Source organism: Uloborus diversus, chromosome 7 (assembly GCF_026930045.1).
Source record: "Uloborus diversus isolate 005 chromosome 7, Udiv.v.3.1, whole genome shotgun sequence".
Classification (NCBI taxonomy): domain Eukaryota; kingdom Metazoa; phylum Arthropoda; class Arachnida; order Araneae; family Uloboridae; genus Uloborus; species Uloborus diversus.
This window is the reverse complement of record NC_072737.1, coordinates 30752740-30759386: the sequence shown is the minus strand read 5'-3', so window position 1 is coordinate 30759386 and position 6647 is coordinate 30752740.

Here is a 6647-nt window from a genome sequence, read left to right as displayed (position 1 = left end):
AATCGATTAAAAAAAATTCTCAACAGTTCAAAAGAGGTTGAAAAGATTTTAGCTAAGTACAGTGTTACACAGGTTGGGAAAATATCAAGTGGTGAACCAGCTGTGATGACAACAGCTGTGTGTTGTGTGAGTGCTGGTTTTTTTTTTTTTTTTTTTATGTTCCTCTTTAAAAAAATTAAACATTTTAGAAAATAAATGTATTTTTCTATCACTTATTGTTACTTGTATTGTTTATTGATCACCTGTTATAAATATTTGTAAGTTACGTATTGATTTTTTAATTTGACAATACGGTCCATCGATGGAAACTCGATGGTTCATCCATAGCAACCGGTATTCATGAATGGACCACATGCTAAAATATTAATTTTTAATTTCCATTCTTTATTGTGTATATTTATCATGAAAATGAATATTATTTTTAAAAGAGAAATATACTGAGAAATTATTTCTATAATTAACGTGAAGTTAGAGTTGGTTTTCCTTTCTAAAAAATTGAAAACTGTTATGTGGTTCATTGATGGCAACCTTCCCCTTTTGCTTTGAAATTGTGTACAAAATTACTTCAAGCCCCAGGGGTTTACACCTTTTTTTTAAAAAAAAAAAAAGCTAAAATTTCGCATAAATTGCCTGTTGAAGGGATGAAAGATTTCTCATACCTCTTAACGTTCGATGTCTTTCGAAAGATAGTTTTTTCTGCATCAAATAAAGTTTTTCCAGTTTTCTCAATTAATTAGAACAGCAGGTATAAGGGTTTCTATTAAAACGATACTGTTGGACCACGGATTGTATGTAATTTGGTAATCTGCCAAGTAAAGACGATTCCATCTGAATGAACCTAGCAGGGGAGAAGGGAAATTAATGATGGGGTTTTGATGCACGCGTTTTATAATGTCACTAGTGCCTTATTCATTTATTGCATTCTCAAAAATAAAATAACAGGAATCAAAAATAGTTGCCATGGAAACAACAAAAAGAAAAGAAAATTTCTTCATTTCGTTCGGGAACGTAAAAGTAAAATGGTAATCTCAAAACTTTGTTGTGAGTAAACAAATCACTTAATTTTTGCCGTGAGAATTTAGATCGAATATACTTTAAATTAAAAAAATACTGCTCTGTGCAAATTTTCATTTTTACAAAATAAGGCTAAATAATAAAGTCAGAAGTGCACACCTGAAACAAACCAACTATCATCCCTACAAACTAATATATACGTCCATTTCCGCCAATAAACCGGATATTAGCCTTTCCATGTAATCGATGGTTAGACAGTAGTACTAGGCTTAACTCAAGCCCGGAGCTAAAGAGCAAAATATCTTACTATTTAATGCCCACGAATTTGAAAGTGTTTTTGCAAAAGTTCAAAACTGCCGTTTTGCAATGCTCAGGAGCTTCTTAGCATCTATAACTGTCCAAGTTGGTATAAATTAGTTCGGAACAGGAAAAAGGATGCTCTTTAAAGCATTTTTTTTAAAAATACTTCGGTTAAGCATATTTCTATAAAATTCTTTTTGTCTTCGGGCGGGAGAGGAGTTCTAATTTAGGTTTTTTATTTGAATTCCATTTTCTAAAGAAGGGAGAAGCGATTGTCATTTTGTTCCAAACGGAACTCGAAAGCTTTTCATAATTTGATTCTTTCTAACAGACGATTTAAATCTTTGCGATTCAAATAAGATTGCGAAACAATCTTCGGAGGTTGGTGAACTCCGACGAGCAAGGGGCGGAGCTCCCTAGTATTTTATGAAATGAAAATAGATCATGTAACGAAGGTCTTTCTCATAAACGTGATGTCCTATTCATACTTCCCTTATGCTAAAACTTATATCTAGGTTTTAAAAAGAGAAAGGAAAATGGAATATGAAGAAAGAAAACATTTTATTTCCTTTTTTTTTTTTAAGCTTTTTCATTTTAAACCAGAAATAGTTGTAGAGAGTATGGAATTTTCAAATATATTTAATTTTTGGTTAAATGTCAATATTTCTGTCATATTTCTGAAACTGAGATTGGCTATACAGTACGAGAACGCATTTGCTTTTTAAATCAGTTTGATACTAATCCTCATATATATAATAACGAAATATCGAGTAACGCTGACGTTATCAACAATGAAACTCGCGCCACGGCATGATAATTTGGTAATATTTTTTCGGATACGTTTACGTTTTACATGCAAGAAAATGCTTCATTTCGACAAGGCTGATCTGGATCCGGTAACTTAACTGTTTTGCTGGCAAAACTGTCAGTTTAGGAGAATGAAGAAACGAAAACGTGTTCCACAATAAACGCTGTCTACTCGAGTTTATGGTTAATCCACTGGAGTTAAGGTTTAAATTTCAACAGTCAAAATATCACCAAACAGGCAATTGATTCGTTCAAATGTAGAAGCAATTTTCATCCGTCATAACTTGACGGGAAATTTTCTAGTTGAAGCGCCAGCTTTTTAATTTTCTTAAACATCTAATCAAAAACAGTCCATACATATTGATAGAGACTGAAGAATGCTATGGCAGAAATGGAAATTTAAAGGAAAAAAAAAACAACGTAACATAAGATTTTTGTCAAAGTGAGAGAGAAAACCAAGTGGATATTTTCCGCCAGACTAATTTTGAATAGCACAAGGCGGGATGGGACAACAACAGTACTTGTGCCCTGCTTCTCTAAAAATCAGTCAGGTCGTAATAAACATGACAGTATATTTCTTTAAGAGTTTTAAATTTGTTGGGAGTTATTGTCAGAGGCATCCCGAACTTATTTTTTTGGGAGGGCGAAAAGTCTTAATTTTCCGAAAAACTCCAAATTTTGCCGAATGGAGCTCCAAATTTCGCCGAATTGTGATAATTTTTCCAAATAGAACATTCTGCCGAATTTCGATAATTTTGCCAAATTATCAGGAAAAATTTACCGAATAAAGAAATTTCTGTTTGGGCACTGTGACCAGGGACGCTCTATCGGAGGCGCCCCTGGTTATTGTGTAGGTTTCTCTTGAAGTTTGAGAGTGCTGTGTAATTTCGTTTATAGTATCAAAAATACCAAAATAGGATTTGATTGTTACAGAGTGTGAAAGTGTCTTTTAGGGGAAAAAAAAAGACAGTTCATGGATAATGAAGTTCAATGATATTTAGCCCAAAGTTACATTTTAAAATGTTTTTCCATGTTTTATCATCATCAAGTTTCGTTTGTACTATAGATTCATTTGTGTGTCTTAGAACAAAAGCAGAGTAAATTTTTAATTTGTATGAAAAAAATTAATCAACCGAATCTGTTTTTTATTTAACTTTAATTTTTTTCATTGATAAATTGTATTTCAGAAACAAAAGGTGCATAGGTTAATGTCAATTTTAAGCATATATAATATTTTTATGTAACTTTTATAAATCAAAATACTGCAAAATAAGACACTAGAACTCTACTTGAAACTTCCCATTGATCTTTTGTTGTGATAACTTGCAGAAATATTATTTAACTATATTTAATAATGCCTAATCCATTCGTAACTCCAGAGCTCGAATACGCTACCTTGCGGTGACTAACAGTACTTCCGAAAAAGGTAAAACATTCCATTCCACGCATTCTCTTTGGGGTAAATTACAGGCTTCAGACAGTTTGTGGTGTAATGTAATTTCAGAGGAATAAAAAAGAAAGCTTCCCACAAACACGATGAAAAATTACTGTCATTAACAAAGCGTCAAAGCAAGTTATAAGTTACGGCATTTGTTTGTTTTACCTTTTTCATCCGCCGTTAGACAGTGACTGCAGCGCTTCCTATAGTTTATTGGATGTGCAAATTAGCTCTTATAGAGTCCCTAGGGACTCTAGTTTTGACAACCTCCCTAAAAGCCGCGCATCTTCTTTGACGTCACGAACTCTTTGATCTACTCGGCCTTTTGTATTATGATAGTGAAAGAATTCACCAAATTCCAAGCCACGCTTACTCTTTTGAACACTAGGTGGCAGGGCTGCACGGGGTCACTCAAAACTTCCGGCGGAAGTCTTATTTGTATTGCTTCTTACGACGAATTGCTTTGTTTACGTATCTGTAATTTGATTGAATTTTTTAAATTAATCATGAATTTCAAAGGCGCAAAATTTTCGTAAAAATAGGGGATGTTGTTCTGCTTTCGGGTACAGCAGGAGGACAGGAGCAAATAAGATGTCAGAAATAAAGATGTTCAAATTTCTGAAGGTCCTGATCGTCGAATCAAAGCCAATGCTTTAAAGCGAAAGTATTGAATCTTAATGAATATTATGTGGTAAACACACTTTGTGCGAGGTATTTACGAGCTGGAAACATTCACCTTAATTTCATCAGCTTTGTATTTTTACTGTAATGTGTGAAGATCTATATTGATCTATATTAAATTGATTATTAGAAAAACTCAACCTGAACAATTTTTTATTTGCTTCCTGCAAAGCTGAAAGTTTCCAGTGTTTTGAACATGGGCGGATTTATGGGGGGGCGGAGGGGTGCAATGCCCCCCCAGTTTTGGGAGGACTTTCTATAGTAACAACACATCTTCCAAAAGTTTAAAAAAAAAGATAATATTATTTTTTCTTCTTTGAATAGTTCAGAAGGGCATGGGTAGATTTATAGAGGGGGGGGGGCACATGGGGCAATGCCCCCTAACCCAGTTTTGGGAGGACTTTATATAGTAACAACACATCTTCCAAAATCTTAAAACAAAAAAAAATCATGACTTTTTCTTTTTTTAATAGTTCAATGAAAATGAAAAGAAAAGCGAATGTCCTTTTCTGATGGAAGAAAAGAAAAGGAAAAAAAACGAACATTAAATACAAATAGTACATCTGTCACTGGGGTGCTGAAAATGTGTCTAAATTCACTATTTTGGACTGAAAACCATTTGGGCAAGTATATGAATGAAAATATAGGCTGTACGAGCTATATATTAAGCTGCAACACTTAAAATAATTGACGATTATTTTAACAAATTAGAACCTAAAGCAAAGGGGAAAAAACTCCCCTCCTCCCCATTTGCTCTAACAGAACGATCTACTCGTTATGATTTGTGTCATCATGTCACTGGTAGATTAATAGGCCTTTTGAGAAATTCTAAAAAACATAGTTTTTTTTCCCCTTCTCTCTCTCTCTTTTTTTAAGAGAGAGAGAGAAAATAAATACTATCGCAAACTGAATAAATTTCAGTTATCTGAGTGTTCTGATTAAATGAATCGTTTTACTTAGAGGGAGAGTACAATTTTACTTACTTTATAAATACTGTTTTAAAAGTAAGGTAAGTCATAATCATCTAAGTCTAAGTGAATCAGTCCTTGTCATTATTGAAATCTAAATAATCGAGTCATCAAAAGTTTTTGAAAAATTTACTGAAATTTTATAAAAGTCTATAAAAACCTAACAAAGACTGGTAAAATCATAAAAATCCTTTAAACATAAAAACTGACGAATTTTCGTAAAAATTACGAAAAAAATCAAGCAAAAATTTGCAGGTAAGAGTGAATTACTAACAGGGCCAAATTTGCCTTTAAGATAAACAAGCTATTGCTTAGGGCCCCTGCTTTGAAGTGGGTCCCTAACTCTCAAAAAAAATTCATGATTCGTTCCTTAAAACATAGAAATTGCTTAAAAAAACTAATTTCATTTTTAAGTGCTTGAAAAAACTAATTTCATTTTTAAGTGCTTGAAAACCTTGAATATTTGGAAACATATGGCTAAAAACCTTAAATTTAAAATTTTCTAACAAATGGTAGAGGGGGAGGAATGCCAAAATATGTCAAATTGAGCTCCTTGCCACATCCTGTATTAAAAATGTAAAAATCATGGTTCTTACGTTTGTAACATATTATTTGAAATAAATTTTTGTGACTCACATGTTTCATATCTTGCTATTTATTCAATCCCGAATGAAGTATTTTGGAAATTCTTTTGCATTGATTCCTTTTATTGTATACTTCTTCTGCATATTGTCTATCTGTTTAGCACGGAAAAAAATACACTACCTATATTCCTTTTCGTTTTCTGCCCCACTTGCAACTGAAGAAAAGTTGTCATAAGAAATCTATGGTTTCTTTTTCCTTTTAAATTTAAAATAGCTATTTTCTCACAAAGTTAGAGCAGGACTGTAAAAATTTACAATCAAGTACTAAAATATCAGGCACTGGAAAGTACAAATAAATTGTGTTAAATAATTTTATTTATTCTAGAGTCCTTGAAAATAATTAGATAAGTCTTTGAAAATCCTAAACAAAGTGGGCTCCACTTACTTCTACTGCATATTGATAATCTGTTTAGCCAGGAAAAAAAAATGATACACTACCTCTATTCCTTTTCGTTTTCTGCAGTACTTATAATTAAAAAAAGGTTGTTGTAATGGGAAATCTATAGTTTATTTTTTCTTTCAAACTTAAAATGGCTGTTTCTTACAAAGTTTGAACAATACTATACAACTGTATAATCTAGTTATCAATTTTTATTTCTATCCAATTAACCTTTATAAGGCTTCAAAATGCAGAAGTTCATATCCATTTTAAAAAATTTCCCCCGGGGGAGAAACACCCGGCCCCTTAAAATTGGAGATATTCTGTTTCCTACTTAAAAGGGAGCCCTGCGTCACTCTCATGATAGCAGCTCCCTCTCTTAAGGTCAATTCAAGAAGGACAGCATGAAAACACAC